We start from the raw sequence: 26,894 nt of genomic DNA on the forward strand, positions 1-26,894 counted from the left end.
TCCAAACCCTAGTTCATCTCTTGTATCCAATTCTTGTCTCAAAGTCCGGGATTGGTGCTAGTAGGTTGCTATTAGTGTAGATTACTCCTTGTAGTTGATGCTAGTTGGTTTAATCGGTGGAAGATCATATGTTCAGATCCTATATGCATATTATTACCCCTATGATTATGAACATGAATATGCTTTGTGAGTAATTACGTTCATTCCTGAGGACAAGGGAGAAGTCTTGCTATGAGTAGTCATGTGAATTTGGTATTCCTTTGATATTTTGATAAGATGTATGTTGTCTAGCCTCTAGTGGTGTTATGTGAACGTCGACTACATAACAGTTCACCATTATTTGGGCCTAGAGGAAGGCATTGAGAAGTAATAAGTAGATGATGGGTTGCTAGAGTGACAGAAGCTTAAACCCTAGTTTATGCGTTGCTTCGTAAGGGGCTGATTTGGATCCATATGTTTCATGCTATGGTTAGGTTTACCTTAATACTTTTGTTATAGTTGTGGATGCTTGCAATAGAGGTTAATCATAAGTGGGATGCTTGTTCAAGTAAGAAAAACACCCAAGCACTGGTCCACCCACATATCAAATTATCAAAGTATCGAACGCGAATCATATGAACGTGATGAAAACTAGCTTGACGATATTCCCATGTGTCCTCGAGAGCGCTTTTCCTATTATAAGAGTTTGTTCCGGCTTGTCCTTTGCTAAAAAAGGATTGGGCCACCTTGCTGCACTTTATTTACTTTTGTTACTTGTTGCTCGTTACAATTTATCCTATCACAAAACTATCTGTTACCATTTATTTCAGTACTTGCAGAGAATACCTTGCTAAAAACCGCTTATCATTTCCTTCTGCTCCTCATTGGGTTCGACACTCTTACTTATCGAAAGGACTACGATAGATCCCCTATACTTGTGGGTCATCAAGACTCTTTTCTGGCGCCGTTGCCGGGGAGTGTAGCGCCTTTGGTAGGTGGAATTTGGTAAGAAAAAATTTATATAGTGTGCTGAAATTTATTGTCACTTGTTACTATTGAAAGTAATTCTCTGAGGGGCTTGTTCGGGGTATCTTCACCCCGTCCAGTAGAGCAAAGAGTTGCTCCTCAACCTACTGAACCTATTGAAAATGAAACTCCTTTTGAATTTCCTGTGGCTATGATGGAAAAACTGCTAGCTAACCCTTTTACAGGAGATGGAACAAAGCATCCCGATGAGCACTTAATATATGTGGATGAAGTTTATGGATTATTTAAGCTTGCAGGTATACCCGATGATGTTGCTAAGAAGGTCTTCCCTTTATCTTTGAAGGAAGACGCATTGATATGGTACAGGCTATGTGATGATATGAGATTCTGGGACTATAAAAGATTGAAGTTGGAATTTCATCAAAAGTATTGCCTTATGCATCTTGTTCATCGTGATCGCAATTACATATATAATTTCTGGCCTTGCGAGGGAGAAAGCATTGCTCAAGCTTGGGAGAGGCTTAAATCAATGTTATATTCATGCCCCAATCATGAGCTCCCGAGAGAAATAATTATGCAAAGTTTTTATGCTCGGCTTTCTGAAAAGAATCGCAACATGCTCGATACTTCTTGTGCTGGCTCTTTTATGATGAAGACTATTGAATTCAGATGGAATTTATTGGATAGAATTAAACGTAACTCTGAAGATTGGGACCTCGACGAAGGTAAGGAGTCAGGTATGACACCTAAGTTTGATTGTGTTAAATCTTTCATGGATACCGATATTTTCAATAAGTTTAGCACTAAATATGGACTTGACTCTGAGATAGTAGCTTCTTTCTGTGAATCTTTTGCTACTTATGTTGATCTCCTTAAGGAGAAGTGGTTTAAATATCATCCTCCCATAGAAGTAAAAGTAGTTGCACCTATTAAAGTTGAAGAAAGACTGTCACTTATAATGATCCTATTGTTCCTACTTCTTATATTGAGAAACCACCTTTCCCTGTTAGAATAAAGGATCATGCTAAAGCTCCAACTGTTGTTCGTAAAAGCAATATTAGAACTTATACACCTCCTGAACAAGTTAAAGTAGAACCTAATATTGCTATTGTTAAAGATCTCTTGTCTAATAATATTGACAGACATGTTATTGAGTTCGAAGGTGAAACTGCTAGAATTGCTAAACCTTGTGCTAAAGATAAACATAGACCTGTGGTAGGCGTGCCTGTTATTTCTGTTAAAATAGGGGATCATTGTTATCATGGCTTATGTGATATGGGTGCTAGTGCTAGTGTTATACCGCATACTTTATATGAAGAAATTAAGAATGAAATTGCACCTGCTGAGTTAGAAGATATTGATGTCACAATTAAACTTGCCAATAGAGATACTATTTCAGCAATGGGAATTGTCAGAGATGTTGAAGTCTTGTGTGGGAAAACTAAATATCCTGCTGATTTTCTTGTTCTTGGTTCCCCACAAGATAGTTTTTGTCCCATTATATTTGGTAGACCCTTCTTAAATACTGTCAATGCTACAATAGATTTCACAAAGAATGTTGTTACTGTTGGCTTGGATGATATGGTTCATGAGTTTAATTTCTCTAAATTTAGTAAACAACATCGTGAGGAAGAATTACCTAGTAAGGATGAAATTATTGGTCTTGCTTCTATTGTAGTACCTCCTAGTGATCCTTTAGAACACTATTTGCTAGACCATGAAAATGATATGTTCATGAAGGAAAGAAGGGAAATAGATGAAGTATTCTTTAAACAGGAACCTGTTCTGAAACACAACTTGCCTGTTGAAATCTTAGGGGATCCTCCTCCACCCAAGGGTGATCTCGTGTTCGAGCTTAAACCTTTTTCCTGATAATCTTAAATATGCTTATCTTGATGAAAAGAAGATATATCCTGTTATTATTAGTGCTAACCTTTCAGAGCATGAAGAAAAAAGATTATTGAAAACTCTGAAGAAGCATCGTGCTGCTAATGGATATACTCTTGATGATCTTAAGGGCATTAGTCCCACTCTATGCCAACATAAAATAAATTTGGAAGCAGATGCCAAACCAGTTCGTGATCCTCAACGACGTCTGAATCCTAAAATGAAAGAAGTGGTAAGAAAAGAAATACTAAAGCTTCTGGAGGCAGGTATAATCTACCCCGTTGCTGATAGTGAGTGGGTAAGTCCTGTCCATTGTGTCCCTAAGAAGGGAGGTATTACTGTTGTTCCTAATGATAAAGATGAATTGATTCCACAAAGAATTATCACAGGATATAGGATGGTAATTGATTTCCGCAAATTAAATAAAGCTACTAAGAAAGATCATTACCCCTTACCTTTTATTGATCAAATGCTAGAAAGATTATGCAAACACACACACTATTGCTTTCTAGATGGTTATTCTGATTTCTCTCAAATACCCGTGTCGGCTAAAGATCAATCAAAGACTACTTTTACATGCCCTTTTGGTACTTTTTCTTATAGACGTATGCCTTTTGGTTTATGTAATGCACCTGCTACCTTTCAAAGATGCATGATGGGTATATTCTCTGACTTTTGTGAAAAGATTTGTGAGGTTTTCATGGACGACTTTTCTGTCTATGGTTCCTCTTTTGACGATTGCTTGAGCAATCTTGATCGAGTTTTGCAGAGATGTGAAGAAACTAATCTTGTCTTGAATTGAGAAAAGTGCCACTTTATGGTTAATGAAGGTATTGTTTTGGGGCGCAAAGTTTCTGAAAGAGGTATTGAAGTTGATAAAGCCAAGGTTGATGCTATTGAAAAGATGCCATGTCCCAAGGACATCAAAGGTATAAGAAGTTTCCTTGGTCATGCCGGGTTTTATAGGAGGTTCATTAAGGACTTCTCAAAAATTTCTCGGCCTCTGACTAATTTATTGCAAAAAGATATACCATTTGTCTTTGATGATGATTGTGTAGAAGTATTTGAAATACTTAAGAAAGCATTAGTCTCTGCACCTATTGTTCAGCCACCTGATTGGAATTTACCCTTTGAAATTATGTGTGATGCTAGTGATTATGCTGTAGGTGCTGTTCTAGGGCAAAGAGTCGATAAGAAATTAAATGTTATTCATTATGCTAGTAAGACTCTAGACAATGCTTAAAGAAATTATGCTACTACTGAAAAAGATCTTTTAGCAGTTGTATTTGCTTGTGATAAGTTCAGATCTTATATTGTTGATTCTAAAGTAACTATTCAAACAGATCATGCTGCTATTAAATATCTTATGGAAAAGAAAGATGCTAAACCTAGACTTATTAGATGGGTTCTCTTGCTACAAGAATTTGATTTGCATATTGTTGATAGAAAGGGAGTTGAGAACCCCGTTGCAGACAACTTGTCTAGGTTAGAAAATATTCTTGATGACCCACTACCTATTAATGATGACTTTCCTGATGAGCAATTAAATGTTATAAGTACTTCTCGTAGTACTCCATGGTATGTTGATTATGCTAATTATATTGTTGCTAAGTTTATACCACCTAGCTTCACATACCAACAAAAGAAAAAGTTCTTCTATGATTTGAGACATTACTTTTGGGATGACCCACATCTTTGTAAAGGAGTTGATGGTGTTATTGAACCATTTGATGTTTGGGGCTTTGATTATATGGGACCCTTTCCTTCCTCTAACTGGTATACACATATTTTTGTTACTTTTGATTACGTTACTAAGTGGGTAGAAGCTATTCCAACTAGTAGTGCTGATCATAACACCTCTATTAAGATGCTTAAAGAAGTTATTTTCCCGAGGTTTGGAGTCCCTAGATATTTAATGACTGATGGTGGTTCACATTTTATTCATGGTGCCTTTTGTAAAATGCTTGCTAATTATGACGTTAATCATAGAATTGCATCTCCTTATCATCCACAATCTAGTGGTCAAGTAGAATTGAGTGACAGAGAGCTCAAATTAATTTTGCAAAAGACTGTTAATAGATCTAGAAAGAATTGGTCCAAGAAACTTGATGATGCATTATGGGCTTATAGAACTGCATACAAAAATCCTATGGGTATGTCCCCGTATAAAATGGTCTATGGAAAAGCATGTCACTTACCTCTGGAACTAGAACATAAGGCATATTGGGCTATTAAAGAGCTCAACTATGATTTTAAACTTGCCGGTGAGAAGAGGTTATTTGATATTAGCTCACTTGATGAATGGAGAACCCATGCTTATGAAAATGCCAAGTTGTTTAAAGAAAAAGTTAAAAGATGGCATGACACAAGGATACAAAAGCGTGAGTTTAATGTAAGTGATTATGTATTGCTATACAACTCTCGTTTAAGATTTTTTGTAGGAAAACTTCTCTCTAAATGGGAAGGCCCCTACGTCATCGAAGAGGTCTATCGTTCCGGTGCCATAAAAATCAACAACTTCGAGGGCACAAATCCAAAGATGGTAAACGGTCAAAGAATTAAACATTATATCTCAGGTAATCCCATAAATGTTGAAACCAATATTATTGAAACCATAACCCCGGAGGAACACATAAGGGACACTTTCCGGAACGTTTCAGACTCCGAAAAGGAATAGGTATGTGGTACAGTAAGTAAACCGACTCCAAAACAATTTTTAAGGAAATATTTATCCGTTTTGGAATATTTAGAAAAATAGAAAAATAAGTAGCAGTCCGGGAAGGACACGAGGGCCCCACGAGGGTGGTGGGCGCGCCCTACCCCCCTGGGCGCGCCCCCCTACCTCATGAGCGCCTCGTATGCCCTCCGGACTCCGTTTTCTTGCACGTTACGTATTTTGGTCGGTAAAAATTCATTATATATCCTCTCGAAGGTTTGACTCCCGTATCACGCAAAAATCTCCTGTTTTTTGCTTCGAGCTATTTTTCTGACAGATCTAGGTTATCATGACGGCCCCAAGCGCCTCCAAGGACAAGTTCTTCGAGAAGGTCATCAACCCTTACCTCGCAGAGGTGTTGCAACACCCTCAAACCATTGAGATGCGTGATGGGTTGCTGCACATCCGTGATGAAGAGGGACCAAAGGGGACCGGAAGCATGGAGATGAGGCTCGAAGCAGTGGAGCAACAAGTTTTCAAGTGCCAAAGGATGGTGGAGCGTGGAATCAACGCTAGCCACATGATGCTCGCGTAGTTCACTAACAACTACAAGCCGGATGCCAAGAACACCGAGGAGGCCATCTTCAAGCTATGTGAGAAGATCGAGCACCTCCAAGCCCAAGTCTATGACCTTCAAAACCAAAACTGTGAGTATGAATATAGATTCAAAAGAATGAGTTTGGCTGCAGATTTGAGGATTCCGGAGACTCGATCATCTTTCTATGATGGTGAACCTATGCCTTGGAAGATGGATGACGAGCTCGCATCATCAACAACACCTCCACCGTCTCCTTCAGCAAAGAAGAATTGAGTATCTGGGTATGGGCACTCCCCTTGGCAACTGCCAAGCTTGGGGGAGGTGCCCCGGTATCGTATCACCATCACAACTCCTATCTTTACCATTTTCTTAGTTCGATCCTATTAGTAGTATCTTGATCTAGTAGAATAAAGTTTATGGCATGATCTAGTTTTGAGTTTTGCTTTATGATCTCTCTATGTAATCGAGTCCGTGAGTTATATATAATAAAGATTAGTGTTGAGTCAAGGGCTTGATTATTTTGCCATGATCTTGGGTGAATAAAAGAAAAGAGAAAAAGAATAAAAAGAAACAAAGAGTTCATATTGATCTTATTGAGAGTAATGGCTTCACATAGAAAGAGTATAATGATTAAAAGTTGTTGGGAGTTGGCAGACATAGCTTTGGTCATTGTTGCAATTAATAGGAAGTAATAAGGAAAGAGAGGTTTTCACATATAGATATATTATCATTGACACCTTTTATGACTGGGAGCACTCATTAAAATATGACATGCTAAAGAGTTGTTGTTGGACAAGGAAGACAACGTAATGAGTTATGTCTTTCTTATATCTGAGATAAAGTATGTTGTCATGGTTCCTCTAACTTGTTGAGCTTGCCTTTCCCCCTCATGCTAGCCAAAATTCTCAGCACCAAGTAGAAATGCTACTTGTGCTTCCAAATATCCCTAAATCAGTTTTGCCATGAGAGTCCACCATATCTACCTATGGATTGAGTAAGATCCTTCAAGTAAGTTGTCATCGGTGCAAAGCAATAAAAATTTCTCTAAATATGTATGATTGATTGGTGTGGGAGAAATAAGCTTTATACGATCTTGTGATGTGGAAGTAATAAAAGCGACGAACTGCATAATAAAGATTCATATCACAAGGGGCAATATAAAGTGACGTTCTTTCGCATTGAGATTTTATATATCCAATCATAAAAGCTCATGGCAACCTCTGCTTCCCTCTGCGAAGGGCATATCCTTTATTATTATCTTCTACCTTATGCAAGAGTCATGGTGATCTTCACCTTTTCTTTTTTATTTTATCCTTTGGCAAGCTCAGCATGTTGGAAAGAACATGATATATATATCTAATTGGATGTAGGGGAGCATGAACCATTATTGTTGACATTACCCTTGAGGTAAAAGGTTGTGGGGAAAAACTATAAGCCCCTATCTTTCTCTGTGCCCGATTAAAACTCTGTAACCACAAGTATCGCGTGAGTGTTAGCAATTATGGAGGACTAAATGATAGTTGAGTATGTGGACTTGTTTTCAGCTCTGACATAGACTCTTTCTGATGTTATGATAAATTGCAATTGCTTCAATGACTGAGATTATAGTTTGTCGGAGTCCAATAAGGTTTATGATTTATACTTTTGCATTGAGAATAGATCATCACTTGAACATAAGTAATCATATGACAAAACCTATATATGTTGCTGTTATAAGAATAATCATGATGCCTTCACGTCCGTTTTTATTTTTATCGACGCCTCTACCTCTAAACATGAGGACATATTTATTGTTATCGGCTTTTCGCTTGAGGACAAGCGAGGTCTAAGTATGGGGGAGTTGATACGTCCATTTTGCATCATGCTTTTATATCGATATTTATCGCATTATGGACTGCTATTTCACTTTATATCACAATACTTATGGTTATTCTCTCTTATTTTACAAGGTTTACATAAGGAGGGAGAATGCCGGCAGCTGGAATTCTGGGCTGGAAAAGGAGCAAATATTAGAGACCTATTCTGTGCAACTCCAAAAGTCCTGAAACTCCACGGAACGTCTTAAAAGAAATAAAGAAAAATCAACGCCAAAGATGAAGGCCAGGGGGCCCACACCCTGCTCAAGAGGGTGGGGGGCGCCCCCCCTAGGGCGCGCCCCCCTATCTCGTGGGCCCCCTGGTGGCTCTTCGATGCCCATCTTCTCCTATATGAGGTCTTTCGATGAGAAAAAAATAAGGAGGAACTTTTCGGGACGAGACTCCGCCGCCACGAGGCGGAACCTTGGCGGATCCAATCTAGAGCTCCGGCATAGCTGTTCTGCCGGGGATACTTCCCTCCCGGAGGGGGAAATCATAACCATCGTCATCACCAACGCTCCTCTCATCGGGAGAGGGCAATCTCCATCAACATCTTCACCAACACCATCTCATCTCCAAACCCTAGTTCATCTCTTGTATCCAATTCTTGTCTCAAAGTCCGGGATTGGTGCTAGTAGGTTGCTAGTAGTGTTGATTACTCCTTGTAGTTGATGCTAGTTGGTTTAATCGGTGGAAGATCATATGTTCAGATCCTATATGCATATTATTACCCCTCTGATTATGAACATGAATATGCTTTGTGAGTAATTACGTTCATTCCCGAGGACAAGGGAGAAGTCTTGCTATGAGTAGTCATGTGAATTTGGTATTCGTTTGATATTCTGATAAGATGTATGTTGTCTAGCCTCTAGTGGTGTTATGTGAACGTCGACTACATAACACTTCACCATTATTTGGGCCTAGAGGAAGGCATTGAGAAGTAATAAGTAGATGATGGGTTGCTAGAGTGACAGAAGCTTAAACCCTAGTTTATGTGTTGCTTCGTAAGGGGCTGATTTGGATCCATATGTTTCATGCTATGGTTAGGTTTACCTTAATACTTTTGTTGTAGTTGCGGATGCTTGCAATAGAGGTTAATCATAAGTGGGATGCTTGTTCAAGTAAGAACAACACCCAAGCACCGGTCCACCCACATATCAAATTATCAAAGTATCGAACGTGAATCATATGAACGTGACGAAAACTAGCTTGACGATATTCCCATGTGTCCTCGGGAGCGCTTTTCCTATTATAAGAGTTTGTTCCGGCTTGTCCTTTGCTACAAAAGGATTGGGCCACCTTGCTGCACTTTATTTACTTTTGTTACTTGTTGCTCGTTACAATTTATCCTATCACAAAACTATCTGTTACCACTTATTTCAGTACTTGCAGAGAATACCTTGCTGAAAACCGCTTATCATTTCCTTCTGCTCCTCGTTGGGTTCGACACTCTTACTTATCGAAAGGACTATGATAGATCCCCTATACTTGTGGGTCATCAGCCCTCAGGATAAAAAGGTTCTTGAGTCATTCTACCCCCTCTAGTCATAACTCTAACAACATTATAATTTTTCTTATTATTTAATTCATTGAGAAAATCATCTTGAGCCTTAAGCACTTGTTCTACCTGAGTGGTAACCATAGAAGCATGTTTACTAATAATTTTAAGGTCACCTTTAACTCTAGACATATAATCATTCAAGTGTTCAACCATATAAGCATTATGTTTCAATTGTCTACCAACATAAGCATTGAAGTTTTCTTGTTTAACAATAAAATTATCAAACTCATCCAAGCATTGGCTAGCAGACTTACTACGAGGAATATCACCTTCATCAAATCTATAGAGAGAATTTACCTTTACTACCTGTGTCGGGTTATTAAGACCATGTATTTCTTCAATAGGTGGTAAATTCTTAACATCTTCAGCTTTAATACTCTTTTCTTTCATAGATTTCTTTGCCTCTTGCATATCTTCAGGATTGAGAAATCGAATACCCCTTTTTTTCGGAGTTGGGTCATGAGTTGGTTCAGGAAGTGTCCAATCATTATCATTACTCAATATATTATTTAATAGCAATTCAACTTGCTCAACAGTTCTTTCCCTGAAAACACAACCAACACAACTATCCAGGTGGTCTCTTGAAGCATCTGTTAGTCCATTATAAAAGATATCAAGTATTTCATTTTTCTTGAGAGGATGATCAGGCAAAGCATTAAGTAATCGGAGAAGCCTCCCCCAAGCTTGTGGGAGACTCTCTTCTTCAATTTGCACAAAATTATATATTTCCCTTAAGGCATCTTGTTTCTTATGAGCGGGGAAATATTTAGCAGAGAAGTAATAAATCATATCCTGGGGACTATGCACACAGCCAGGAGAAAGAGAATTAAACCATGTTTTAGCATCACCCTTTAATGAGAACGGATATAACTTAAGGATATAGTAGTAATGAATTTTTTCCTCATGAGTGAATAGGGTGGCTATATCATTCAATTTAGTAAGATGTGCCACACAGTTTCAGATTCATAGCCCTAAAAAGGATCAGATTCAACCAAAGTAATTAACTCGGGATCGACAGAGAAATCATAATCCTTATCAGAAATACAAATAGGTGAAGTAGCAAATGCAGGGTCATATTTCATTCTAGCATTCAAAGACTTTTCTTTCAACTTAGCTAACAGTTTCTTAAGATCATATCTATCTTTGCAAGCAAAAAGGTCTCAAGTAGTTTCTTCATCCATAACATAACCCTCAGGAACATCAGGCAATTCATATCTAGGGGGAGAATCTTCATCATCACTTTCATTAATATTATCTGTTTCAATAATTTCATTCTCTCTAACCCTAGCAAGTTGTTCATCAAGAAGTTCACCTAATGGCACGGTATTATCAAGCATAGAAGTAGTTTCATCATAAGCATCATGCATAGCAGAAGTGGCATCATCAATAACATGCAACATATCAGAATCAATAACAGGTGTAGGTGTCGCAAATTTACTCATAATAGAATGTGAATCAAGTGCAGAGCTAGATGGCAGTTCCTTACCTTCCCTTGTAGTTGAGGGAAAAATATTGGTTCTTTCATCTTTCAAGTTCCTCATAGTGATCAACAGATATAAATCCCAAGTGACTCAAAGAATAGAGCTATGCTCCCCGGCAACGGCGCCAGAAAATAGTCTTGATAACCCACAAGTATAGGGGATCGCAACAGTTTTCGAGGGTAGAGTATTCAACCCAAATTTATTGATTCGACAGAAGGGGAGCCAAAGAATATTCTCAAGTATTAGTAGTTGAGTTGCCAATTCAACCACACCTGAAAGACTTAATATCTGCAGCAAAGTATTTAGTAGCAAAGTAGTATGGAAGTAACGGTAATGATGGAAAAAGTAATAGTAGCAGTTTTTGTAGCAATCATAACAGTGCCAACGGAAAAGTAACCAAGAAAAGATCAATATGTGAAAATCTCGTAGGCAATGGATCACTAATGGATAATTATGTCGGATGCGATTCCTCTTGCAACAGTTATAACATAGGGTGACACAGAACTAGCTCCAGTTCATCAATGTAATGTAGGCATGTATTCCGAATATAGTCATATGTGCTTATGGAAAAGAACTGAATGACATCTTTTGTCCTACCCTCCCGTGGCAGCGGGGTCCTATTGGAAACTAAGGGATATTAAGGCCTCCTTTTAATAGAGTACCGGACCAAAGCATTAACACTTAGTGAATACATGAACTCCTCAAACTACGGTCATCACCGGGAGTGGTCCCGATTATTGTCACTTCGGGGTTGCCGGATCATCACACATAGTAGGTGACTATTGACTTGCAAGATAGGATCAAGAACTCACATATATTCATGAGAACATAATAGGTTCAGATCTGAAATCATGGCACTCGGGCCCTAGTGACAAGCATTAATCATAGCAAAGTCATAGCAACATCAATCTTAGAACATAATGGATACTAGGGAGCAAACCCTAACAAAACTAACTCGATTACATGGTAAATCTCATCCAACCCATCACCGTCCAGCAAGCCTACGATGGGATTACTCACGCACGGCGGAGAGCATCATGAAGTTGGTGATGGAGGATGGTTGGTGATGATGATGGCGATGGATTCCCCTCTCCGGAGCCCCGAACGGACTCTAGATCAGCCCTCCCGAGGAAGATTAGGGCTTGGCGGCGGCTCTGTATCGTAAAACGTGATAAATCCTTCTCTCCGATTTTTTCCTCCCTGAAAGTGAATATATGGAGTTGGGGTTGAGGTCGGTGGAGTCCCAGGGGCCCACGAGGCAGAGGGCGAGCCCCAGGGGGCGCGGCCTACACCCTCGTGGACAGGGTGTGGGCCCCTGATGCTGATTCTTTCGCCAATATTTTTTATTAATTCCAAAACGTGTCTCCGTGGATTTTCAGGTCATTCTGAGAACTTTTATTTCTGCACAAAAATAACACCATGGCATTCTGCTGAAAACAGCGTCAGTCCGGGTTAGTTCCATTCAAATCATGCAAGTTAGAGTCCAAAACAAAGGCAAAAGTGTTTGGAAAAGTAGATACGTTGGAGACGTATCACCCTCGCCCCAGTATATAAAGGAGGGGGGGAGGTGGCCGGCTAGGGGTGGCGCGCCATGAGGGGGGAGTCCTACTAGGACTCCGTTCCTAGTAGGATTCGCCCCCCTTTTCGTTCCAACGGAGAGGGGGAAAGGGGAAAGGAGGAAGAAGGAGAAGGAAAGGGGGGTTGCGCCCCCTCCCCTTGTCCAATTTGGATTGGGCAAGGGGGGGGGGGGCGCCACCTCCCGTGGCCTGCCTCCTCTCCTCCACTATGGCCCATTAGGCCCATTAACTTTCCCGAGGGGTTCCGAGAGCCTCCTGATACTCCGATAAATCCCCGAACCTCTTCGGAACCATTCCGGTGTCTGTATATAACCTTCAAATATATGAATCTTTACCTCTCGACCATTTCGAGACTCCTTGTCATGTCCGTGATCTCATCCGGGACTCCAAAAAAACTTCGGTCACCAAAACACATAATTCTTAATACAAATCGTCATCGAACTATAAGCGCGCGGACCCTACGGGTTCGAGAATTATGTAGACATGACCGAGACACATCTCTGGTCAATAACCAATAGCGGAACCTGGATGCTCATATTGGTTCCTACATATTCTATGAAGATCTTTATCGGTCAAACCGCATAAAATAACATACATTATTCCCTTTGTCATCGGTATGTTACTTGCCCGAGATTAGATTGTCGGTATCATCATACCTAGTTCAATCTCGTTATCGACAAGTCTCTTTACTCGTTCCGTAATGCATCATCCCGTGACTAACTCATTAGTCACATTGCTTGCAAGGCTTATAGTGATGTGCATTACCGAGAGGGCCCATAGATACCACTCCGATACACAGAGTGACAAATACTAATCTTGATCTATGCCAACTCAACAAACACCTTCGGAGATACCTGTAGAGCATATTTATAATCACCCAGTTACGTTGTGACGTTTGATAGCACACAAGGTATTCCTCCGGTATCCGGGAGTTGCATAATCTCATAGTCGAAGGAATATGTATGTGACATGAAGAAAGCAATAGCAATAAAACTGAACGATCAATATGCTATGCTAACGGATGGGTCTTGTCCATCACATCATTCTGCTAATGATGTGATCCCGTTCATCAAATCACAACACATGTCTATGGTTAGGAAACTTAACCATCTTTGATTAACGAGCTAGTCTAGTAGAGGCTTACTAGGGACACGGTTTTGTCTATGTATCCACACATGTATCAAGTTTTCCGGTTAATACAATTCTAGCATGAATAATAAACATTTATCATGATATAAGAAAATATAAAATAACAACTTTATTATTGCCTCTAGGGCATATTTTCTTCAGTCTCCCACTTGCACTAGAGTCAATAATCTAGTTCACTTCCCCATGTGATTTAATAGCAATAATTCACATCTTTATGTGATTAACACCCATAGTTCACATCGCAATGTGACCAACACCCAAAGGGTTTACTAGAGTCAATAATCTAGTGTTGGGGAACGAAATATTTCAAAAAAAATCCTATGATCAGGCAAGATCTATCTAGGAGATGCATAGCAACGAGAGGGGAGAGTGTGTCTACGTACCCTCGTAGACCGAAAGCGGAAGCGTTAAGTAACGTGGTTGATGTAGTCGAACATCTTCACGATCCAACTGATCAAGTACCGAACGCATGGCACCTCTGCGATCTGCACACGTTCAGCTCGGTGACGTCCCTCGTACTCTTGATCCAGCTAAGGCTGAGGGTGAGTTGCGTCAACACGACGGCATGTTGACGGTGATGATGAAGTTACTGACGCAGGGCTTCGCCTAAGCACTACGACAATATGACCGAGGTGTAATACTGTGGAGGGGGGCACCACACACGGCTAAAAATCAACTTGTGTGTCTATGGGGTGCTCCCCTCCCTTGTATATAAAGGAGGGGAGGAGGAGGAGGGCCGGCCTCAAGGGGCGCGCCCAAGGGGGGGATTCCTACTCCTAGTAGGAGTAGGTTTCCCCCTTTCCTAGTCCAAGTAGGAGAAGAAGGAAGGAGAGGAAGAAGAGAAGGAAAGGGGGGCCCGGCCCCCTAGCCCTAGTCCAATTCGGTTTGGGCTAGGTAGGGGGGCATGCGCCACGTCTTGGCCTGCCTCCTCTCTTCCACCACTAGGCCCATTAACTTCCGGGGGGGGGGGGTCCGGTAACCCACGGTACTCTCAAACTTATCCGAAACGACCCGAACCATTCCGGTGTCCGAATGTAACCTTCCAATATATGAATCTTTATGTCTCTACCATTTTGAGACTCCTCGTTATGTCCGTAATCTCATCCGGGACTCCGAACAAACTTTGGTACATCAAATAACATAACTCATAACACATATCGTCATCGAACGTTAAGCGTGCGGACCCTACAGGTACGAGAACTATGTAGACATGACCGAGACACATCTCCGGTCAATAACCAATAGCGGAACCTGGATGCTCATATTTGTTCCTACATATTCTATGAAGATCTTTATCGGTCAAACCGCATAACAACATACGTTGTTCCCTTTGTCATCGATATGTTACTTGCCCAAGATTCGATCGTGGTATCATCATACCTAGTTCAATCTCGTCACCGACAAGTCTCTTTACTCGTTTCGTAATGCATCATCCCGTGACTAACTCATTAGTCACATTGCTTGCAAGGCTCATAGTGATGTGCATTACCGAGAGGGCCCAGAGATACCTCTCCGATAAACGGAGTGACAAATCCTAATCTCGATCTGTGCCAACTCAACAAACACCATCGGAGACACCTGTAGAGCATCTTTATAATCACCTAGTTACGTTGTGAAGTTTGATAGCACACAAGGTGTTCCTTCGGTATTCGGGAGTTGCATAATCTCATAGTCATAGGAACATGTATAAGTCATGAAGAAAGCAATAGCAATAAACTAAAAAATCATAGTGCTAAGCTAACGGATGGGTCTAGTCCATCACATCATTCTCTAATGATGTGATCACGTTCATCAAATGACAACACATGTCTATGGCTAGGAAACTTAACCATCTTTGATTAACGAGCTAGTCAAGTAGAGGCATACTAGGTACACTCTGTTTATCTATGTATTCACACATGTACTGAGTTTCCGGTTAATACAATTCTAGCATGAATAATAAACATTTATCATGATATATGGAAATATAAATAAAAACTTTATTATTGCCTCTAGGGCATATTTCCTTCAGTCTCCCACTTGCACTAGAGTCAATCATCTAGATTACACAGTAATGATTCTAACACCCATGGAGTCTTGGTGCTAATCATGTTTTGCTTGTGAGAGATGCTTAGTCAATGGGGCTGCAACATTCAGATCCGTATGTATCTTGCAAATCTCTATGTCTCCCTCCTTGACTTGATCATGGATGGAATTGAAGCGTCTCTTGATGTGCTTGGTTCTCTTGTGAAATCTGGATTCCTTTGCCAAGGCAATTGCATGAGTATTGTCACAAAAGATTTTCATTGGACCCGATGCACTAGGTATTACACCTAGATCGGATATGAACTGCTTCATCTAGACTCCTTCATTTGCTGCTTCCGAAGCAGCTATGTATTCCACTTCACACGTAGATCCTGCCACGATGCTCTGCTTAGAACTGCACCAACTGACAGCTCCACCATTCAATAAAAATACGTATCTGGGTTGTGACTTAATTAGAGTCATCCAGATCAGTGTCAAAGCTTGCATCGACGTAACCATTTACGATGAGCTCTTTGTCACCTCCATAAACGAGAAACATATCCTTAGTCCTTTTCAGGTATTCCAGGATGTTCTTGACCGCTGTCTAGTGATCCACTCCAGGATTACTTTGGTACCTCCCAGCTAAACTAATAGCAAGGCACACATCAGGTCTGGTACACAACATTGCATACATGATAGAACCTATAGCTGAGGCATAGGGAATGACTTTCATTTTCTCTCTATCTTCTGAAGTGGTCGGGCATTGAGTCTGACTCAACTTCACACCTTGTAACACAGGCAAGAACTCATTCTTTGCTTGATCCATTTTGAACTTCTTCAAAACTTTATCAAGGTATGTGCTTTGTGAAAGTCCAATTAAGCATCTTGATCTATCTCTATAGATCTTGATGCCCAATATATAAGCAGCTTCACCGAGGTATTTCATTGAAAAATTCTTATTCAAGTATCCTTTTATGCTATTCAGAAATTCAGTATCATTTCCGATCAACGGTATGTCATCCACATATAATATCATAAATGCTACGGAGCTCCCACTCACTTTCTTGTAAATACATGCTTCTCCAAAAGTCTGTATAAAACCATATGCCTTGATCACACTGTCAAAGCGTATATTCCAACTCCGAGATGCTTGCACCAGTCCATAAATGGATCGCTGGAGCTTGTACACTTTGTTAGCACCTTTTGGATCGACAAAACCTTCTGGTTGCATCATATACAACTCTTCTTTAAGATATCCATTAAGGAATGCAGCTTTGACATCCATTTTCCATATTTCATAATCATAAAATGCGGCAATTGCTAACATGATTCAGACGGACTTAAGCATCGCTACGGGTGAGAAGGTCTCATCGTAGTCAACTCCTTGAACTTGTCGAAAACCTTTCGCAACAAGTTGAGCTTTGTAGACAGTAACATTACCGTCAGCGTCAGTCTTCTTCTTGAAGATCCATTTATTCTCTATGGCTTGCCGATCATCGTGCAAGTCAACCAAAGTCCATACTTTGTTCTCATACATGGATCCCATCTCAGATTTCATGGCCTCGAGCCATTTTGCCGAATCTGGGCTCATCATCGCTTTCTCATAGTTCGTAGGTTCGTCATGGTCAAGCAACATGACCTCCAAAACAGGATTACCGTACCAGTCTGGCGCGGATCTTACTCTGGTTGACCTACAAGGTTCGGTAGTAACTTGATCAGAAGTTTCATGATCATCATCATTAGCTTCCTCACTAATTGGTGTAGGAATCACTGGAACTGATTTCTGTGATGAACTACTTTCCAATAAGGGAGAAGGTACAGTTACCTCATCAAGTTCTACTTTCCTCTCACTCACTTCTTTCGAGAGAAACTCCTTCTCTAGAAAGGATCTATTCTTAGCAACGAATATCTTGCCTTCGGATCTGTGATAGAAGGTGTACCCATCAGTCTCCTTTGGGTATCCTATGAAGACACATTTCTTCGATTTGGGTTCGAGCTTATCAGGTTGAATATTTTTCACATAAGCATCGCAGCCCCAAACTTTAAGAAACGACAACTTGGGTTTCTTGCCAAACCACAGTTCATATGGTGTCGTCTCAACGGATTTCGATGGTGCCCTATTTAACGTGAATGCAACCATCTCTAAAGCATAACCCCAAAACGATAGCGGTAAATCAGTAAGAGACATCATAGATCGCACCATATCTAATAAAGTGCGGTTACGATGTTCGGACACACCATTACACTGTGGTGTTCCAGGTGGCATGAGTTGCGAAACTATTCCGCAAATTTTCAAATGAAGACCAAACTCATAACTTAAATATTCACCTCCACGATCAGATCGTAGAAACTTAATTTTCTTGTTACGATGATTTTCCACTTCACTCAGAAATTCTTTGAACTTTTCAAATGTTTCAGACTTAGGTTTCATCAAGTAGATATACCCATATCTGCTCAAATCATCTGTGAAGGTCAGAAAATAACGATACCCGCCACGAGCATCAACACTCATCGGACCGCATACATTAGTATGTATTATTTCCAATAAGTCTGTTGCTCGTTCCATTGTTCCAAGAACGGAGTCTTAGTCATCTTGCCCATGAGGCATGGTTCGCAAGCATCAAGTGATTCCAGAAGTCCATCAGAATGGAGTTTCTTCATGCGCTTTACACCAATCTGACCTAAACGGCAGTGCCACAAATAAGTTGTACTATAATTATTAAACTTATATCTTTTGGCTTCAATACTATGAATATGTGTATCATACTATCGAGATTCAATAAAAATAGACCACTCATCAAGGGTGCATGACCATAAAAGATATTACTCATATAAATAGAACAACCATTATTCTATGATTTAAATGAATAACCGTCTCACATCAAACAAGATTCAGATATAATGTTCATGTTTAACGCTGGCACCAAATAACAATTATTCAGGTCTAATATTAATCCCGAAGGTAGATGTAGAGGTAGCATGCCGACCGCGATCACATTGACTTTGGAACCATTCCCCATGTGCATCGTCACCTCGTCCTTAGCCAATCTTCGCTTAATCCATTGCCCCTGTTTCGATTTGCAAATATGAGCAACAGAACCAGTATCAAATACCCAGGCGCTACTGCGAGCATTAGTAAGGCACACATCAATAAAAATGTATATCAAATATACCATTCACTTTGCCATCCTTCTTATCCGCCAAATACTTAGGGCAGTTCCGCTTCCAGTGACCAGTCCCTTTGCAGTAGAAGCACTCAATCTCAGGCTTAGGTCTAGACTTGGGCTTCTTCACTTGAGCATAAACTTGTTTGTCGTTCTTCTTGTAGTTCCCCTTCTTCCCTTTGCCCTTCTTTAAACCAGTGGTCTTGTTGACCATCAACACTTGATGCTCCTTCTTGATTTCTACCTCCGCAACTTTTAGCATTGTGAAGAGCTCGTGAATAGTCTTATCCATCCCTTGCATATTGTAGTTCATCACGAAGCTTTTGTAGCTTGGTGGCAGTGATTGAAGAACTCTGTCAATGACACTATCATTAGGAAGATTAACTCCCAGTTGAGTCAAGTGGTTGTGGTACCGAGACATTCTGAGTATATGTTCACTGAAAGAACTATTCTCCTCCATTTTGCAGCTATAGAACTTATTGGAGACTTCATATCTCTCAATTTGGGCATTTGCTTGAAATATTAACTTCAACTCCTGGAACATCTCATATGCTCCATGACGTTCAAAACATCGTTGAAGTCCTTATTCTAAGCCGTAAAGCATGGCACACTGAACTATTGAGTAGTCATCACCTTGGCTCTGCGAGACGTTCATAACATCTGGTGTTGCTCCTGCAGCGGGCTTTGCACCTAGCGATGCTTCCAGAACGTAATTCTTCTGTGCAGTGATGTCTACTACACAACCTTCTTATTGTAGACGTTGTTGGGCCTCCAAGTGCAGAGGTTTGTAGGACAGTAGCAAATTTCCCTCAAGTGGATGACCTAAGGTTTATCAATCCGTAGGAGGCGTAGGATGAAGATGGTCTCTCTCAAGCAACCCTGCAACCAAATAACAAAGAGTCTCTTGTGTCCCCAACACACCCAATACAATGGTAAATTGTATAGGTGCACTAGTTCGGCGAAGAGATGGTGATACAAGTGGTATATGGATGGTAGATAATGGTTTTTGTAATCTGAAAATATAAAAACAGCAAGGTAACAAGTGGTAAAAGTGAGTGTAAACGGTATTGCAATGCTAGGAAACAAGGCCTAGGGTTCATACTTTCACTAGTGCAAGTCCTCTCAACAATAATAACATAATTGGATCATATAACTATCCCTCAACATGCAACAAAGAGTCACTCCAAAGTCACTAATAGCGGAGGACAAACGAAGAGATTATGGTAGGGTACGAAACCACCTCAAAGTTATTCTTTCCAATCAATCCGTTGGGCTATTCCTATAAGTGTCACAAACAGCCCTAGAGTTCGTACTAGAATAACACCTTAAGACACAAATCAACCAAAACCCTAATGTCACCTAGATACTCCAATGTCGCCTCAAGTATCCGTGGGTATGATTATACGATATGCATCACACAATCTCAGATTCATCTATTCAAACCAACACAAAGTACTTCAAATAGTGCCCCAAAGTTTCTACCGGAGAGTCAAGACGAAAACGTGTGCCAACCCCTATGCATAGGTTCATGGGCGGAACCCGCAAGTTGATCACCAAAACATACATCAAGTGGATCAATAGAATACCCCATTGTCACCACGGGTATCCCACGCAAGACATACATCAAGTGTTCTCAAATCCTTAAAGACTCAATCCGATAAGATAACTTCAAAGGGAAAACTCAATTCATTACAAGAGAGTAGAGGGGGAGAAACTTCATAAGATCCAACTATAATAGCAAAGCTCGCGATACGTCAAGATCGTATCACCTCAAGAACACGAGAGAGAGAGAGATAAAACACATAGCTACTAGTACATACCCCAGCCCCGAGGGAGAACTACTCCCTCCTCGTCATGGAGAGCACCGGGATGATGAAGATGGCCACTGGAGAGGGATTGCCCCTCCGGCAGGGTGCCAGAACAGGTCTAGATTGGTTTTTCGGTGGCTACGGAGGCTTCTGGCGGCGGAACTCCCGATCTATTCTGCTCCCTGATAGTTTTAGGTTATATGGATATATATAGGCGGAAGAAATACATCAGGGGAGCCACGAGGGGCCCACAAGGGTGGAGGGCGTGCCCCCTGCCTCGTGCTCTCCTCGTTGATCCCCTGACATGCATTCCAAGTCTCCCGTATTGCTTTCTTTCCAAAAATAACTTTTCCGAAGGTTTCATTCTGTTTGGACTCCATTTGATATTCCTTTTCTGTGAAACAGTGAAACAAGGGAAAAACAGAAACTTGCATTGGGCTCTGGGTTAATAGGTTAGTCCCAAAAATCATATAAAATAGCATATAAATGCATATAAAACATCCAAGGTTGATAATATAATAGCATGGAACAATCAAAAATTATAGATACGTTGGAGACGTATCATGCAGCAATGAGGATAATCCTCAAGTTACGGACCCAGTCTGTGTAGTTTCTACCATCATCTTTCAACTTAGATTTCTCTAGGAACGCATTAAAATTCAAAGGAACAGTTGGACGGGCCATTTATCTACAACAACATAGACATGAAAAATACTATCGGTACTAAGTTCATGATAAATTAAAGTTCAATTAATCATATTACTTAAGAACTCCCACTTAGATAGACATCCCTCTAGTCATATAAATGATCATGTGATCCATATCAACTAAACCATGTCCGATCATCACGTGAGATGGAGAAGTTTTCAATGGTGACCATCACTATGTTGATCATATCTACTATATGACTCACGCTTGACCTTTCGGTCTCAGTGTTCCGAGGCCATATCTGCATATGCTAGGCTTGTCAAGTTTAACCTGCGTATTCTTCTTGTGCAAAACTGGCTTGCACCCGTTGTATGTGAACATAGAGCTTATCACACCCGATCATCACGTGGTGTCTCGGCATGACGAACTGTAGCAACGGTGCATACTCAGGGAGAACACTTATACCTTGAAATTTAGTGAGAGATCATCTTATAATGCTACCGCCGTACTAAGCAAAATAAGATGCATAAAAGATAAACATCACATGCAATCAATATAAGTGATATGATATGACCATCATCATTTTGGGCCTTTGATCTCCATCTCCAAAGCACTGTCATGATCACCATCATCACCGGCTTGACACCTTGATCTTCGTCGTAGCATCGTTGTCGTGTCGCCAACTATTTCTTCCACGACTACCATTACTGCTTAGTGATAAAGTAAAGCAATTACATGGCGATTGCATTTCATACAATAGAGCGAAAACCATATGGCTCCTGCCAGTTGCCGATAACTTTGTTACAAAACATGATCACCTCATACAACAATTTATATAATCACGTCTTGATCATATCACATCACAACATGCCCTGCAAAAACAAGTTAGATGTCCTCTACTTTGTTGTTGCAAGTTTTACATGGCTGCTACGGGCTTAGCAAGAACCGTTCTTACCTACGCATCAAAAACCACAACGATTTTTCGTCAAGTGTGCTATTTTAACCTTCAAGAAGGACCGAGCGTAATCACACTCGATTCAACTAAAGCTGGAGAAACAGACACCCACTAGCCACCTGTGTGCGAAGCACGTCAGTAGAACCAGTCTCATGAACGCGGTCATGTAATGTCGATCTGGGCCGCTTCATCTGACAATACCGCCGAATCAAAGTATGACATGCTGGTAAGCAGTATGACTATTATCGCCCACAACTCTTTGTGTTTTACTTGTGCATATAACATCTACGCATAGACCTGGCTCATATGCCACTGTTGGGGAACGCAGTATTTCAAAAAAATTCCTACGATCAGGCAAGATCTATCTAGGAGATGCATAACAACGAGAGGGGAGAGTGTGTCTATGTACCCTTGTAGACCGAAAGTGGAAGCGTTAAGTAACGCGGTTGACGTAGTCTAACGTCTTCGTGATCCAACCGATCAAGTACCGAACGCACGGCACCTCCACGATCTGCACACGTTCAGCTCGGTGATATCCCTCGTACTCTTGATCTAGCTGAGGCCGAGGGTGAATTGCGTCAGCACGGCAGTGATGATGAAGTTACCGACGCAGGGCTTCGCCTAAGCACTACGACAATATGACCGAGGCGTAATACTATGGAGGGGGGCACCGCACACGGCTAAGGATCAATTTGTGTGTCTATGGGGTGCCCCCTCTCCCGTATATAAAGGGGGGGAGGAGGAGGGCCAGCCTCAAGGGGCGCGCCCAAGGGGGGATTCCTACTCCTAGTAGGAGTAGGTTGCCCCCTTTCCTAGTCCAAGTAGGAGAAGAAGGAAGAGGAAGAAGAGAAGGAAAGGGAGGGTGGCCCCCTAGCCCTAGTCCAATTCGGTTTGGGCTAGGGGGCGCGCGCCACCCCTTGGCCTGCCTCCTCTCTTCCACCACTAGGCCCATGAGGCCCAATACTTCCCGGGGGGGGGGGGGTCCGGTAACCCCCGGTACTCTGAAACTTATCGGAAACGAGCCGAACCATTTCGGTGTCCGAATGTAACCTTCCAATATATGAGTCTTTATGTCTCGACCATTTCGAGACTCCTCGCCATGTCCGTGATCTCATTCGGGACTCCAAACAATCTTCGGTACATCAAATCACATAACTCATAATACATATCGTCATCGAACGTTAAGCGTGCGGACCCTACGGGTTCGAGAACTATGTAGACATGACCGAGACACATCTCCGGTCAATAACCAATAGCGGAACCTCGATGCTCATATTGGTTCCTACATATTCTATGAAGATCTTTACCGGTCAAACCGCATAACAACATACGTTGTTCCCTTTGTCATCGGTATGTTACTTGCCCGAGATTCGATCGTCGATATCATCATACCTAGTTAAATCTCGTCACCGGCAAGTCTATTTACTCGTTCCGTAATGCATCATCCCGTGACTAACTCATTAGTCACATTGCTTGCAAGGCTCATAGTGATGTGCATTACCGAGCGGGCCCAGAGATACCTCTCCGATACACGGAGTGACATATCCTAATCTTGATCTATGCCAACTCAACAAACACAATCGGAGACACCTGTAGAGCATCTTTATAATCACCCAGTTACGTTGTGACATTTGATAGCACACAAGGTGTTCCTCCAGTATTTGGGAGTTGCATAATCTCATAGTCATAGGAACATGTATAAGTCATGAAGAAAGCAATAGCAATAAACTAAACGATCATAGTGCTGAGCTAACAGATGGGTCTAGTCCATCACATCATTCTCTAATGATGTGATCTCATTCATCAAATGACAACACATGTCTATGGCTAGGAAACTTAACCATCTTTGATTAACGAGCTACTCAAGTAGAGGCATACTAGGGACACTCTGTTTGTCTATGTATTCACACATGTACTAAGTTTCCGGTTAATACAATTCTAGCATATGAATAATAAACATTTGTCATTATATAATGAAATATAAATAACAACTTTATTATTGCCTCTAGGGCATATTTCCTTCATCTAGTTCACATCACTATGTGATTAACACCCAAAGAGTACTAAGGTGTGATCATGTTTTTCTTGTGAGAGAATTTTAGTCAGCGGGTCTGCCATATTCAGATTCGTATGTATTTTGCAAATTTCTATGTCTACAATGCTCTGCACGGAGCTACTCTAGCTAATTGCTCCCACTTTCAATATGTATCTAGATTGAGACTCAGAGTCATCCGGATCAGTGTCGAAGCTTGCATCGACGTAACTCCTTATGACAAACTCTTTGTCACCTCCATAACCGAGAAACATTTCCTTAGTCCTCTTTAGGTACCTAAGGATAATTTTGACCATTGTCCAGTGATCTACTCCTGGATCACTATTGTACCCCCTTGCCAAACTCATGGCAAGGCACATAATAGGTCTGGTATACAGGATGGCATACTTTATAGAACCTATGGCTGAGGCATAGGGAATGACTTTGATTCTCTCTCTATCTTTTGTTGTGGTCGGGTTTTGAGTCTTACACAACTTCATACCTTACAACTCAGGCAAGAACTCCTTATTTGACTAATCCATTTTGAACTCCTTCAAAATCTTATCTAGGTATGTACTCATCGAAAGTCTTATCAAGCGTCTTAATCTATCTCTATAGATCTTGATGCTCAATATGTAAGCAGCTTCACCGAGGTCTTTCTTTGAAAAACTCCTTTCAAACACTCCTTTATACTTTCTGATACCTCTCCAACGTATCTATAATTTTTTATTGTTCCATGCTGTTATATTATCATTCTTGGATGTTTTATAATCATTATATAGTCATTTTATATCATTTTTGGGACTAAACTATTGACATAGTGCAAGTGCCAGTTGCTATTTTTTGCTTGTTTTTTACATCACAGGAAATCAATATCAAACGGAGTCCAAACACCGCGAAACTTTTTGTGGATTTTGTATGGACCAGAAGACCACCAGTGGGCCAGAGGAGCACCTGGGGGTGCCTCGAGGGGGGCACAACCCACCAGGGCGCACCTGGGGACCTAGGCGCGCCCAGGTGGGTTGTGCCCACCTCGGTGGCCTCCCGCACCCCCTCTTTACCCTATAAATTCCCAGAAATTCCAGAAACCCTCGAGGTTAACCTAGATCAGAAGTTCCACCGCTGCAGGCCTCTGTAGCCAAGGAAAACCAATCTAGACCCCGTTCCGGCACCCTGCCAGAGGGGGGAATCATCTCTGGTGGCCATCTTGATCATCCCGGCGGCCACCGTGATGAGGAGGGAGTAGTCCACCCTCAGGGCCGAGGGTTTATACCAGTAGCTATGTGTTTAATCTCTCTCTCTCTCTCGTGTTCTTGAGATGTCACGATCTTGATGTATCGCGGGCTTTGTTAATATAGTCGGATCATATGGTGTTTTCCCCTCGCTATCTTGTTGTGATGAATTGAGTTTTTCTCTTTGATATTTCGTTGTTATCAGATTGAATACTTTTATGGATTTGAGAGCACTTGATATATGTCTTGCAAATGAATACTCATGGTGACAATGGGGTATTATTTTGATTCACTTGATATATGTTTTGGCACTCAACTCGCGGATTCCCGAGGTGACATTGGGGTAATCTACGCATAGGGTTGATGCACGTTCTTGTCTTTGTTTCTCCGGTAGAAATCTTGGGGCACTCTTTGAAGTTCTTTGTGTTGGATTGAGTATTATGAATCTGAAATTATTTGGTGTTATTTTAGTATGAACTCTTGGATAGATCGATCAGAAAGAATAGCTTCGAGGTGGTTTCGTACCCTACAAACGATTTCTTCGTATGTTCTCCACTAGATAGGAACTTTGGAGTGATTCTTCGTTGCATGTTGAGGGACGGTTATATGATCCAATTATATTAGCGTTGTTGAGAGATTGCACTAGCGAAAGTACGTACCCTAGGCCTCATTTTCAAGCATTTCAACACCGTTTTTGTGCATGCTTACTATTTGCTACCTTGCTATTTTTATTTATTCAGATTATAAAAATAAATTTCTACATCCATATTACACTTTTATCACCATCTCTTCGCGGAACTAGTGCACCTATACAATTTGCCATTGTATTGGGTGTGTTGGGGACACAAGTGATTTCTTGTAGTTGGTTGCAGGGTCGTTTGAGAGAGACCATCTTCATCCAACACCTCTCACGGATTGATAAACCTTAGGTCATTGACTTGAGGGACAATTGCTACTGTCCTACAAAACTCTACACTTGGAGGCCCAACACGTGTCTACAAGAATAAACTTGCGTAATAGATATCACTTTCCAGAAAATTCTACATCATTTCCGATCAAAATATGTCATTCACATATACTTATCAAAAAATTTGTAGTGCTCCCACTCACTTTCTTGTACATACAGACTTCTCCAAAAGTCTGTATAAAACCATATGCTTTGATCACACTATCAAAACGTATATTCCAACTCCGAGAGGCTTGCACCAGTCCATAAATGGATCGCTGGAGTTTGCGCACTTTGTTAGGACCTTTAGGATCGACAAAACCTTCGGTTGCATCATATATAACTCTTCTTTAAGAAATCCATTAAGGAATGCA

This window comes from Triticum urartu, chromosome 5A (genome assembly GCF_056163025.1).
Source record: "Triticum urartu cultivar PI428250 chromosome 5A, HENAU_Tu73, whole genome shotgun sequence".
Classification (NCBI taxonomy): domain Eukaryota; kingdom Viridiplantae; phylum Streptophyta; class Magnoliopsida; order Poales; family Poaceae; genus Triticum; species Triticum urartu.